The sequence below is a fragment of the Lissotriton vulgaris genome, chromosome 2_1 (genome assembly GCF_964263255.1).
Source record: "Lissotriton vulgaris chromosome 2_1, aLisVul1.2, whole genome shotgun sequence".
In the NCBI taxonomy this organism is placed as follows: domain Eukaryota; kingdom Metazoa; phylum Chordata; class Amphibia; order Caudata; family Salamandridae; genus Lissotriton; species Lissotriton vulgaris.
Genome location: NC_141687.1, coordinates 1,345,536,340 through 1,345,551,599, shown reverse-complemented (window position 1 = coordinate 1,345,551,599; position 15,260 = coordinate 1,345,536,340).

Sequence of the window (15,260 nt, the reverse complement as noted above, 5' to 3'; positions counted from 1 at the left end):
CAGTGCTGCTGATCAGCCCAACTCCACTGAATAGTATCAGAAGAGTAGGCAGCAGTTTTTAAGTAAGTTCCAGTAACTTTAATGCATTCTACAGCAACAGCATTACCTACTGGCTGCGTATCTAGGTTACTCTAAATGAACGGTGTTCTAGACTTCTATGCATGGAAACGTGAAGGAGGACAGTCCCCTCCGAATAAGCAAATGCACTGTAAGATTGTAGTGTTCAGCTTTTGGGGTCCCAGGGGGTAACTTCAGAGTTCAGGTTAGGTGTGGGTTTTAGGGTGCCTGGGAGTAATTTTAGGGTTCAGGGAGGGTTAGGGATTAGGGTACCAGGGTTTTTTTTTAGGGTTCCAGGTGGGTATGGGTTTTGGGGTGCAGAGGGTAATTTTAGGGTTCCAGGTGGGTATGGGTGTTGGTGTGCCAGGGGGTAATTTTAGGGATCAGTATGGGTTTTGGGGTGTCAGGGGGATAATTTTATAGTTCAGGGCGGGTATGTGTTTTAAGGGGCCAGGGGGGAATTTAGGGTTCATGACGGGTATGAGTTTGGGGGGCAGGGGTAATTTTAGGGTTCAGGGTGGGTATGAGTTTTGGGGTGCCAGGGGGATAATTTTAGGGTTCATGAGGGTATGGGTTTTGGAGTACCAGGGGGTAATTTTAGGGTTCCGGGGGTAATTGTAGAGTTCCAGGCGTGTATGGGAGTTGGTGAGCCAGGGGGTTATTTTAGGGTTCATTGTGGGTATGGGTTTTAGGGTACCAGGAGGTAATTGTAGGGTTTTGGGTGGTATGGGTTTTGGGGTGCCAGTGGGTACTTTTAGGGTTCCAGGCAGGTATGGGAGCTGGTTTGTCAGGGGGTAATTTTAGGGTTCAGTGTGGGTATAGGTTTTCGGATGGCAGGGGGATAATTTTAGGGTTCAGGGTGGGTATGGGTTTTGGGATACCAGGGGGGTAAATTTAGGGTTCAGGGCGGGTATGGGTTTTTAATGGGCCAGGAGGGTAATTTTAGGGTTCAGGGCGGGTATGAGTTTTGGGGGCAGGGGTAATTTTAGGGTTTAGTGGGTATGGGTTTTGGGGTGCCAGGGGGATAATTTTAGAGTTCAGGGGATATGGGTTTTGGGGTGCCAGGGGGACAAATTTTAGGGTTCAGGGTGGGTCTGGGTTTTGCGGTGCAAGGGGGACTATTTTAGGGTTCAGGGCGGGTATGGGTTTTGGGGTGCCAGGGGGACAATTTTAGGAGTCAGGGCGTGTATGGGTTTTGGGGTGTCATGGGTCTAATTTTAGGAATCAGGGAATGTATGACTTCTTAGTGGCCAGGGGGGTAATTTTAGGGTTCATGTGTGTTCTAATTGTTGTCCAGTATCAAATGCAGAATTCACTACTTTTTTTCTCAGCTTGGCCTGAGCATTACCCGATCCTGATTGTCTGCCATTTTAGCCCCGCCCCTATTTATTAACATAATCCACGCCCCTTTCATTTACCAGATTAGCCCCCCCGGAAAAATTTCTGCGGATGCCCATGTACAATTTACTATTCTAATGCCACCGGGCGTTGTAATGGGGAATGTGTTATAATGGTTTGCAGTGTAAAGCCCTGCGTTGTAAACATTTTTGCAGAGTAAAAAATGTGGAGTAATGACATGCCTTGTAACGCATGTGGAGTAAACGATGTTTCCGGTAATGAGGCCCTCGCTGCATCCTGAAGAAATCTCACGGTTCAATGTAACTGATGTCTCTCTGATTGATCTTAAGGTTCAGCGCAGCAACGCAACACCAATGCGATGTCGTATCTTTGCATTTGCAGGTTTCCAAGTTTGATTGTGAAGGAACAATAAGAGGTACCTGCACTACCCTCTTGTAAACTGCAGTTTGGCTTCGAAGGCTCAGATATTTGATTGGCACTTGGCTGCTTCATTACCATCCTCTGCTCCACCAGAAGGGCAAGGGCTATCTCCGCTGCTACGTCACTCCACAGCATTACTTTATAGCAAATCTACAGAAAACCATTGTTAAACCTGAATAATGTGTAACACCTACCGCGATGCAACACACCCTCAGTCAGAATAGTCCAAAGTGGAACACAAAGACTTCTTTTTCTGTGGTTGTCTAATTGGGCACAGTGGCGTGCCTGGAAGGGAACGTGGGAAGAGTTTAGAGACTGGGCAGAAGCATCAGCCCTAGGTTTAAGCGCAGCCAGGGTAAAGGCAGCTGCTCCTTGCTTTCCCCATAGTGCCCATGGCATTGCGATTTCTACACCTGGTCTCAGGAGGCAGGAAGGAAGTGGCTAGAATAGGAAGTAAACCAGGAAGTAAGATCCCTGCTTCTTTTCTGTAGCTTTCACACACATGTTGCTGTTTGCTTAGACGCTCGGCAGCAAGCAGGAGGCTGAGGAAGGTCTAGTGGTGGGGCAGTGGCCAACTGTTTGATGCCATCAGGAGTCTACCAGGGTTGTCCTGGGACAAAATTAGACCCAGGGCGCAAAAATAAAAGTAAAATTAGCTGAAAAAGTGACCCATGTTTCTAAATTGGAGTAGTTTTGAACTTTTAAAGATATGGAAGACCGTATGGTTTTGACCTTTTTGCATGCAATTTTTGTTTTAATATCAGGGAAATCAATGGTGAAAAACGGCCCAACAGACCACAGACAGTCAGAAAAACGGCTCATCCGCTAACCTGTCAGACCAGCCTGCCGGGCACTTCTTGATATCAGGATACAGCCTTTACAACACAGCACTTACCATGCAATGCCTTTACCATTCATCCTTTACCACAAAATGTCTTTACAGTGCATTGCCTTATCCAAGCAGGTCATACCAAGCGAATGCCTTTACAATGAAATGGTAAGTATATGGGTGTTTTTTAGGATGTAGCAGTGGGTGGAAGTGTTTTTTAGGGGTAGGTGAGTTTAGGGGTCAGTAAGGGAACATGTATATTTACATATATGTATGTTTTAGATATAGATACACACACACATACACATATATTTTACCTACTGGCGGTCACCAGTAGGTAATCATAGTTAGAACCTAGTTTTCAAAAGAAAAGCTTTTTTTGTGTTGTTAGTAACTTGGGTGTCGTTTGACAAATCTTCACAAACTTTTCTCAAAAAGCAACCTTCTTTGCCTAGCTCTGCATAGAAAGTTTTGGGGTGATCATTACACCAAAATACGGCCCGGGAAGGGGACCACGTACCCACCTCCCCTAAAAGCAGGAGGCAGACCACTGGGCATAGGGACCCTTGGCCCGAAATCAGCCTGAGGAGGGGGGATGCATGCTCCTACCCGGATTGACTGCCTTTGAGGGGTTGGCCACAGAGCCTCGGTCAACCCCCTGCAATAGCCAGTAGGTACTTATAGCTAGGACCAAAGTTTCCATATGAAAAGTGTTTTTTTTATAACTTTTGTGCTGCTTGACGAATATTCACAACATTTTCAAAAAACGTCCTCTTTTCGGTTTAGCTGCTGTGTTGAAAGTTTCAGGATGAACCGTCCTCCTGGGCCCTAGAAAAAAGGGTGGTCCCAAAACGTGTTTTCCCTATGTTATGTGTATGAGGATTTTTCATTTTTGAACACAACTACAGCCCAAACCTCTGAACGGAATTAAACCAAATCTGGCAGAAAGCTAGATGTTGGTCCAGAAATCATGCTTTTTGTGCTTTGGTGTAAAACCGTTCAGTACTTTCAGCAATATTTAAGTTAAAAAATATAGATATCTGGGAGCCCAAAATTCTACTGAAATCCTACTGAAATTTGATTGTCTGCCAACGTTTCAACCAGGAACTATTGGCAGACATCTTGGAACCTGGCTTGAAGCTGAGCCCTAAGTCAAAAAGAAATCCCCTTTGGGCAACCAAATTCACCTAAACATGTACACTAATACACATAATCATGCACATAATCATATCACCAGAACATAACACCAATACCATCAAAGGCCAAGTGCTGAAAAAATATACAGAATTTATTCATCATAAAACATTAAAAGGGTTAAAAACATTATTCAGCAATTGTATACACATAAGATTTAAAAACAAAACAAATCAAATTATTACAGGATTGGAAGAACCTGCAAGAATAATAGTTTCTAATCGGCTAAACAGGCCTATACATTAGACCAAATACATTCTACTGACATTTAATTTTTGTATAATAAATTTGATAAATAATAAAATGTCTATCAGAGTCTACAGTATGCCTGTTGACATAGGGCATCGACGCCTTTCGGTGGGGGGTAACCTCTTAAACACCACCTTCTTCAGGACAAAGGACCATATCTCCCAAACCACAATCAGAATCTGTATAAAATCACACAGAGAATAAAAAAACAAATAACCTTTGATGAGCATATATTTAAACAGTGTTTCTGTCCTGGTGATGCCACAAACATTCCTTTCTTCCAAACACATGAACAAGTTTAAAAGAATACAATATAATTGAAAGAAATGGGGAATGCATCTCACCATTCCCCCAACATACATATACCAATTTCACATCATTGGTACTGAAGCACACTTACAATTTAAGATATCTATAAAAAAGTCAGATACCTGTTCTGATTCAAAAGAATCTATACAAAATGAGCTGCGGGTATTATCCTACGTAGTCATTAATGAAGGGATTAATACACCTCACTCTCAATCGAAAATCCCAACTGTGGTGCTGAAATATATCGGTAAAAATTAGACAGACAAAACGTTCAAAACGTTCTCAATTGCCTACTCAACAATAGTGCCATTTCAGCATATTATCTTTTAAATGAAAGTCTGGGGTAACATGACCTTCGACAACAGTGTTTATTCGCCAAATAATAGAAGATAGTTGGAATAATATATATCTGTCAAAAGAAAATATTTGTATATATTTACAGAGAATATATTAAGTATACTAAGGAGAATATATTTAGTATTCAAGTTATTAAAACTGAACATGTGAGACAATGTTGTTTCTAATACTTTGATTGAATTTTCCTATTTATTTGGCTTTTAAAGACGATACACAGACTATATTATACACCCCCTTTCTGTATTCTTATACTTGGGATGCCACTCTGATTAGTCGTTACCTCAAAAGATGAACTCACGTTCTAGCAGTCTGCAAAAAGATAATGATAATAATACTATACGATATTACCATAAGAGGTCAACCTATACTCTCCTGACTCAGGTAAACTCTCTACTTGTTCGTAGTAAAGTAGCTGCATACTTATCAAGCAAATAGTTTTTATTTTAATTCTCGGCTGCCTACTCAATATAGAAGAGGCCATTTTTCTTAAAAATTAGGGGTAGGTGGCTAGACGGTTCCCTCTCCCCGATACAGCCACTTACAAAGGCATTGCTAAAGAATGCTAAAAGCCAAAAGCGTTACGCTTCTTCCTATTTCCCAATACCCTGATCTGAATTGGTAGGGGGGAACGAAAAGACCAAGAGACATCTCAAAACTTGTCTTCTTACCTTGTAAATGCTTAGAATTCATGTACGGGGTGACACCGCCTCCGTAGTCTGGATACACTAAACACCAAGGGCCCCATTAGGACCGCCATCCTATCGGAAATTGGGACCGCCCGCCCTAAGGGCGGGGGTCCCGCACGCACCATTAGGATGTGCCCGCGACTGTGGCGGGCACATCCTGTATTTTTAGTATTGTGGCGGGCGGAGCTCTGTGCTCTGCCCGCCACAATACTAAAAATGCTGTGCAGCATTTACATAATCAAAGCGGCAGGCACCGTGCGGTGCCTACCGCTTTGATTATGTAAATGCAGGGGGGTACCACAGGTACCCCCCATGTGCCACCCCTCTTTGGCCTTCAATCTGGGGGCCCACAGGGGGCCCCCAGAGTGAACACTGCATGCCTTTCCGTGGCGGCAATGCCACCACGGAAAGGCATTGTAAAATGCCCATTGTAATATTGCGGGCGGTGTCTGACAGACACCGCCTGCATGTTACTCGTTTTCCACCCCGGCCGCAAGGTGACCGGGGCGGAAAAGTGGCGGGCGGTGTTTTGCCCCGCCGTGGTCCCCCCCGCCATTCTAATATGGCGGGGGGGGGAATACAGGGAAGGATGGCGGGCGGATTTCCCCTGCCAGGCTGGCGGTGGCTACCGCTAGCCTGGCGGGGGCAATCCGCCCGCCATCCTAATGGGGCCCCAAGCGTTCGAGATGGTGTTTAAATGTCCCACAGCAGAGCATGTGACCAATAACATCACTTCCGTTTGATCAGTCTTAATCGGAAAAACGTGTCGGCCATCTTAACTGGCCGTATTGTCTTTAATGGGATAAGGAGTACTAGTGCAAAGGTACTTGTATCAAATGATTTATTAATATAATTACTATCGGGCAGCCATTTTCAGTGAGCAAATGACTGTTATAAACTATATAATAAAATTGTAAAAAGAGCAACCTATTATATACACATTCGTTTTGATGAAAAACCAATCGATGATTTATTGGGATAAATGTATGTAGTATTATGCCACTTGTGTAAAGTGTTATTTCCTGATTCCCTCGTACAAAAAAACATATATTTCCCACTCACTGTTTTTACTAACTAACCATGAATCCAGCAAAAACGTGGCAGACATTTTGATCTGTATTAGTGCAAAATTAAACTCACTTAATTCACATTTCTTTATAGGTTAAAAGACAATCAAAGAAAGGTAAAACCAATCGCTATTTGCTTGTAGGAAATAACAGTTCCTATGCAGACATTCCTACTTTTTTGTTTTGAGGGGGAGTTACTATCCATTGTCTATTAATATTCTGGTTAATCGCAGTTGTTCAGAAACTACCCCCCTAGTATCACATGGCCCCTATTAAACATTCCCACTCTTCTTCAGAATTTTTGGGGATTCCGCAGTGTTAAACCTAGAAATGAACCACTGCTCTCTGGCTTTTCTTTTTAACTCCATATTACCCCCTCGTTTATCCATTAAAATCTTCTTGCTTCTTAAATATTAGTAAGGGTGGGTCCTCTCAGACCCCTCCCAGCCCGGGGATAGCCATCTCCATAGGGCTATCTTAAAAGAATGCGGGGAGGCGTGCAGACCCCCCGCAGCCCCGGGTGACCCCACCTCCGCAGGGCTTTAATTTTGAAATAAACCAGGGGGGTCTTCATTACAAAGACCCACCGCCAGCAGCGGCTAATGCAGGTAAGAGCGGTGGAGCATGGTGGGGGGATTTAGAAAGATGACAAAGACGGTAAATGTAATATTTACTTAATTTTCCCTTGTGGTCATCTGTCGAATCCCCCAACCCGGCCCCACCATCCTATCACTCTTACCATCACTTGCCGCACCTGCCCCTCAGCCTCAGGGACCACCACCTCCTTGGGGAAAATGGCAAAACAGGAGGGGGCAGCATAGCCCCCTTGCTGGAGTCAATAATGGCCCTGGGGACCGCCACCCCCAGGGCCAGATCCTGAAATGTCCTGGCATGCCCTCCACCAGAAAAGTGCAGTTTGCCATGGCTTGGCGGTTCCTTTACCACTCCCGCCATGCCATAGTAAACTGGGTTCCACTTCTAGCAAGTGGGAGCATAAAAAATGCTCTCCCTTACCAAAAGCAGAGCAAAATTCCTTTTGGACAGAGGGAGCTTAATCTTTACCAGCTACCTCTGTCCAAAAGCAATGCCGTCTCCCGAAGGACATGGGGAGCTGGCAGGGACCATGGAGGCCTTGAGGCTCCACCACGGTTGGCCCCAACTGTACAAAGTGGGTGGCCTGGGTGGGACCAGGGCACCCACACTACAGGCGGGGCCTGGAGGTTGGTGTGTCTTCCAAAGACCTCTCAGCAATCACACTGTGTGGGACTTATTGTAGGTAACAAGAGGAGTTGTAGGGCCACAAGGATGTCCTTGGCGCCCAACTACCCCACCTGTTACCTTCAGTAAGTAACACACTGCGGTATTGCTGGGAGGTCTTCATGGCCCGCCCCCTTTCTACACCACTCTGAAAGCACGCCTCCTGGTCCATCACTGGTTGGGGGATGAATTTCCCTTGGCTGCTGAGCACCCTTGGGGTTAAACAACCCCTACAATTACCTCTAATAAGTCCCACACAATGGGCTTGCTAAGAAGGCTTCGGAGGCCACACACCCCCTTCTCCAACCATTCTGAAAACACACCTCCTGGTGAGCTACTGGTTGGTCCTCTTGGATGCTGAGGGACCTTGGGGCCAGTAAGTCCTCCTGGTACCTCCTGTAAGTCCTACGCAGCGGGAGTCCTGAAAGATGGTTGGAGACCCCACCCCCTTTCTCCACCACTCTGCAAACAGAAATTCATTGAAATAACCAAAGGTTACAGGGACATTATAGTTAGGAATTAGCATTTAAAAAAACCTTAGAAATTCACTGAAAAAATTGAAGGCTACAGGGACGTTATACTTAAGAAATGGAATTTGAAAAACCTTAGAAATTCACTAAAATAACAAAGGTTACAGGGACATTGCAATTAGGCTCAGGTTTCACTCATACAAAACCAATGAAATTCCGCAGTTATAATTAGCTAAGCTAACTATAAATCACCTCCGCAATGCACTGCTTATGACCTCACATATTACATTACTCATGACATGGTAAGTGACATCACTCATGTCATCACTGATGACATCTCAGCTGACATCACTGATGACATCATAGATGACATCCTCCATAAAATCACTAACACACCCACTTACACCCCATAGAACCTTCATGCACCCACTCCCACTCCTGCACAACCATTCACATAGACATTCAGAGACCCATACCAGTACTTACACATTAATTCACTGATTCATAGATCTACACACACTCCCACTCACTCACCCATGAAGCCACTCATACACCCTCTCACTCACTTATACAGCTACTGACATATCAGTGTGTGTGTGTCTGTGTGTGTGTATGTGTGCATGTGTGTGTCTATGACTGAGTTTGTGAGTGATGCTATGCGTCTGTGAGTGGGTGTGTGAGTGGCTGTGTGGGTCTGTGAGTGGGTGTATGCGTGCCTTTGTGTGTCTACGAGTAAACGTGTGTATGGTGCTATGGATTTTGGGCGTTTGTATACTTACGGTATTTAAAGGGAGAACCATGGACTCTGCTCTCACTATGAGATGACAAAAAAGAAACCACTCGCCACAGTCACTACAGATTGAACTCTGACAGATCAACAATACATTCACCTCCACGTGTGTGAGTAGGTGTCTTATTGTCTGTGTGGGTGTGTCAGTATCTGTGTGAGTGATTGGGCCGCAGCGCAACTGCACCTGCCACTTTATAAGAGTCAACAATTTTGCACAAAATATCTACTCAAGTTGAGTACTTTATTCTGGTTCATTAGTAACTGCTACATTGTTAGGTTAATGTCCAGTGTGTATTCTACACTAGGGCGTCGATTCCGATCCGGAAAAAAAAATCCCCCGTACGCATCGTATTCGTAGCCGAATCCGTACGATTCGTAAAAAACCATCCGACCAGCGTAGTACGATCCTCTGGCGCATATTCCCGTACGATTATCAGTCATCCGTACGAACAACAGTCAAAGCCCCCGTACGACTCTGCGTCGGAAATGTAACCGTACGATTTGTAAACCTTCCGTACAACCACACAAGTACGATCCAGTTGGGGAACCCTGTACGCGATTCGTATGGGCCAAATTAGTCGCGCATGAAGATGGATTCGTACGGGATCCCATGCCTCACAGCAAGCGTAATCAATACATACCACATGTGTACCCCTCGCGCAAGCCTACGCGACCGCGAACCCCCCCCTCAACGGCCCGTACTAGATCGCACGCCCAAGTACCGCACGCACACCCCCTCAACAAGCGTACGCGAGCCCCCGACCCGCCAACGGCCCCTACAACTCGATCGCACGGCCAAGTACCGCACGCACACACCCCCAACAAGCGTACCCGAGCACCCGACCCGCCAACGGCCCGTACAACTCGCATGCACGCACAAGTACCGCACGCACAAGTACCGCACGCACACCCCCCCAACAAGCGAACCTGAGCACCCGACCCGCCAACGGCCCGTACAACTCGATCACACGCCCAAGTACCGCACGCACAGCCCCCCAACAAGCGTACCCGAGCACCCGACCCGCCAACGGCCCGTACAACTCAATCGCACGCCCAAGTACCGCACACACACCCCCCAACAAGCGTACCCGAGCACCCGACCCGCCAACGGCCCGTACAACTCGATCGCACGCCCAAGTACCGCACGCACACCCCGCCAACAAGCGTACCCGAGCACCCGACCCGCCAACGGCCCGTACAACTCGATCGCACGCCCAAGTACTGCACGCACACCCCCCCAACAAGCGAACCCGAGCCCCCCCACCCGCCAACGGCCCATACAACTCGATCGAACGGCCAAGTACCGCACGCACACCCCCCCAACAAGCGTACCCGAGCACCCAACCCGCCAACGGCCCGTACAACTCGCAGGCACGCACAAGTACCGCACGCACACCCCCCCAACAAGCGTACCCAAGCACCCGACCCGCCAACGGCCCGTACAACTCGCACGCATGCACAAGTACCGCACGCACACCCCCCAACAAGCGTACCCAAGCACCCGACCCGCCAACGGCCCGTACAACTCGATCGCACGCCCAAGTACCGCACGCACCCCCCAACAAGCGAACCCGAGCCCCCCACCCGCCAACGGCCCGTACAACTCGATCGAACGGCCAAGTACTGCACGCACCCCCCCACAACAAGCGTACCCGAGCACCCGACCCGCCAACGGCCCGTACAACTCGATCGCACGCCCAAGTACCGCATGCACACCCCCCCAACAAGCGTACCCGAGCACCCGACCCGCCAACGGCCCGTACAACTCGCACGCACGCACAAGTACCGCACGCACCCCCCCCAACAAGCGTACCCGAGCACCCGACCCGCCAACGGCCCGTACAACTCGATCGCACGCTCAAGTATCGCACGCACTCCCCCAACAAGCGTACCCGAGCACCCGACCCGCCAACGGCCCGTACAACTCGATCGAACGGCCAAGTACTGCACGCACACCCCCCCAACAAGCGTACCCAAGCACCCGACCCACCAACGGCCCGTACAACTCACACGCACGCACAAGTACCGCACGCACACCCCCCCAACAAGCGTACCCGAGCACCCGACCCGCCAACGGCCCGTACAACTCGCACGCACGCCCAAGTACCGCACGCACCCCCCCCCAACAAGCGTACCCGAGCACCCGACCCGCCAACGGCCCGTACAACTCGATCGCACGCACAAGTACCGCACGCACACCCCCTCAACAAGCGAACCCGAGCCCCCCCACCCGCCAACGGCCCGTACAACTCGATTGCACGCCCAAGTACCGCACGCACACAACGCCAAAACCCAAAACACCACAACAACACCAAACATGTCTCCTGTGTACACACCATTGAGTAAGAATTAACTGGTCACAGCTAAACAGAGGTCAACACTGACACCCACCCCATATATGACACACCCAACCAATTCAAAATAAGCCACACCCACATCTTCACCTATAAAAGGCTCCACACATACAACCCATCATCCTTTGCAACATACCCATTATAGCAAAGAAACTGAGAGCACACCAGCAATTGCAGCCACATACCTTCACACATACACCCTATCACATCTACACCCACACCACCCCCTTCACAATCACAACCACACACCCTCATCCATACACACCATCACCACCTCAATCACATACACACCACACCATGGGCACACCCAAGAATCCAAAGTTCACCAACCCGGAGATGGAGATCCTTACCGATGAAATCATCAGAGTCGAGCCACAGCTGTTTGGCACATTGGTCAGACAGACCAGCATGGCAGAAAAAACTCGCCTGTGGGAGAGGATCATAGACCGGTTCAATGCTGTTGCACCCATCAGGCGCACCAGGGCGGATTGCCAGAACAGGTGGTAGGATCTGCGGAGGATGGTCAGGAGGAAGATGGACCAGGACTACGCCGCTGCACACCACACTGGAGGTGGTGGTCCCCGCAGACCTGCTGTATACCATCCCTGGGAGCAAAAAGTCATGCAGCTGCTGGCACCGGTGGGAGTACACGGAATAGCAGGAGCCGTTGAGCCTGGTGAGTGTGCAAGAAAAACATGTGACAGGTGTGGACTTACAACAGTGCCCAGCAGCATGGGGTGGGTGGCCATGAGTCCCAGCATGACTAAACAACATGGGGCTTGATGCAAGGGGGAGGCACAAAGGGTGGAAGGTGGAGGGTAGGAGGCTACTCCCATCCCATATGTCCCAGGGACACACCCAAGCACCATGCCCAATGCACAGGGATAGGGAAATATCACACTACATAGTATACTACAGTTGCCAAACAATTTCATGTGGTGGACACACCTCGCGCAATAAACAGACCACGCAGTGTCAGCGTAAAAGGCCATTTCATTAGACCAGAACTGCAAATCTGAACATAACAGTAACAGCAACATAATAATAACAAACCCCCACTCACACTGCCCCCTCATTCGTTTCACTCGTCCCGCTTCATCACCAAGCCCTAGAGGCTCCAACCACGCTTTATTCTTGCCCCCCAATCACTCGTCATCCAGCCCCACTCCTTGCGTCGTGCCATTCACGCTTCTATCCGCCCTACGAACTCCCCCACCAAGGGATGGGTGTGCCCGCTCTTGCCCCCCTTGTCCCTTAAAATCCTGACAACCAGTGAACCCCCTGTAGGGTGGTTCACTGCCCCCCCTCCTCAGGGCTGCCCATCCACCACACACACACCATTCACTCCCTGCGACACCAGATAGCCTCATTCCACAACTTGCTCAACACATCTCTCATCTCCATCATGTAGTACACATTGCCCAGCTGGGGCAAGTGCACCCCGTCATCCCTGAAAACTAACCGCTCCTCCAGTCGTATCCCGCCATGTGCAATAACCTCAATGTCCTTGTCCGCACAATAGAGTCTCACAGCCCTATTGCGCTTCTCCGAGCCTTCTCTATGGCTCCATGCTTCACAGCCCCTCTCCACACTTTTCTGGGGACCAACTCCGTCCAGGCAATGCAGGTCCCCGCAAGCCTCTATTTCAAAACCTCCTGGTCCCGCTGCATGAGTTGTAACAATGGCAATGCAGACAGTTGCACCAGGTCGTTCTCCCCCAGAAGAATGATCCACAAATCCGGCCATCCCCTCTGTGGGACCACTTTTTGCAAGCCAGGGCAGTAGTGCCACCCATCGCATTCCACTTCTGCCCCACCATTGTACCTCGTGCAATTGTCCTTTCAGTCCCAGGTTACGGCCGTAAACCTGCTGCTCCGCATATTTGGATGCCCAATGCATGAAGGAGTGGCCAACAATCCAAGTCACTGTCCTACCGCCCGGTCCACCGACGCAACCTACGAAGAAAAAGATGTCAGAACAAGAAAAACAGTCCAAAACAACCAACATCCTGCCTGGGACCATCCTACTTCCTCACATACCTCTCACAACAGCGCATCTTCCATCGCCCAATCCTCCTAATCCTATCCCTGGACCAACCCAACCTTGCCGCCACAGTTGCAGCCCCAATCCGGAAAGAGTGGGTCCCAAATCCAGCCTCATCCATGCCCAAACGCCTCAAGGCCTTACGCAACACGGCCAACAACTGGTCCGCCGTCACTCTCGCGCCAGATGCATGACAAAAATTCTCCCCACAACGCACCCCCCCTGTCCACTGGAAAGTTCGCCATTCCAACACTGGGCAAACCGCCACGCCAGACTCTTTCAACCACACCCACTTGCCTCTGCCCAATTGATCCGTCTTGGAGCATCGCAGCCAAATACCCATGCGCCCCTCATCCACACGAACCTCCTCAAACAACCTCCCAGCCCCACTTCTCGTACCCAAAAGCTCAGACACCCGGAACGCCCCGAAAAACATCCACACCATGCACAAGCGGAAAAGACCCACCTCACCCAGGTCACAACTGCATTCCAGCAACACCCCCACCAGCCTGACCAACAACTCAAACGTCACTGCCTCTCTCAGCCTACCCCCACCCACCCCACTTTCCCTGCCCCAACCCTGCAACATTCTGGCCAGAATCACATCCTTAGTTGGGTCAAAGCCCAGGAACAAAACACAGTAGAACGATATCCCTGCCAACTTTCCAGATATCGTAGCCGCAGTCAAACCCCGATCCATGCAAGCCAACACGCAACTCCTCAGCCCCTGTACCACAGTTGACTCCCCACTCACTACCCCATCCACCGTCCAGCCCATGAAAGTGCTAAATTCAGACCATGCTAAACGATAAGTCCTCCTTGTGGTCGCAGCCAGTGATCCTTCCACCAGCCCAATCATCCTCACTCCCCCAAGGCCCGGTCTTGCACGTATCCGCTCCCGGTGCCAGGTGTCGAAAACGCTGCCACTGCGAACGAGACAAAGCATCCGCAATGTCATTATTCGCCCCAGGGACATGCTTAGCCCGAAACACCACATTCAACTGCAGACACACCAACATGAACCTCCACAACAGTCGCAGCACCCTCAGGTCCCTTGCCCTCTGATGATTCACCAGCCCCACCACCGTCATATTGTTGACGTGGAAGAGCACTGACCTATTTCGAAATTCCTCCCCCCACACCGCCAGTGCCACCAGCAAAGGGAAGAATTCCAAGAAGGCAATGCTCCTGCCCTGTTTGATCCAGGAGGCCGGCCAGCTCTTGGGGTTTGTCTATTCCTTACAGACAGTGACACAAAGGGGACTAGATGTAGTCAGGATGGTGAGGCAACAGCTGGGACCAGCCGTCTTCTCGGGCAGATCTCAAATTCTCGGCCCAACGGCGCTCCCTGGGACCCTGGTAGGCCACCCTAAAGCCCTCAGTGAAACCCCAGAAGAGCCGCGCCGCAGCCTCCTGATCCGGGTAGCACGAGAGCCACTCGGCCATCGCCTCCACCCTAACCGGTGTAGGCGCCCTTAGTCCAGGTTGGCCCTGCCCCCTGGTGTTCCCCCATTGCTCCGAGGGGGTGGCGAGTGTGAGGCACAGCGTAAGGGCATGCTTCCCGCAGCAATTTTAGCACTTGTGCTTGAATTTACAGGGATACCTGGAACAATACCCCCTATTGTAACTCCAACAGGCCCCCGTGGAATAACCCCCCTGCTTGGACTGCTGCCCCAAGACAATGGTGCTGGGCACTGTTCCACCCCCGCCCCGCCTTGGGAGGGACGCGGCGGAAAAGACCGACACACCACCGGTAGGCCGCTGGCCGTGTGAGTGGACGCCGTGGAGTGCGACAACGCCATCCACTGCATCCAAAGCT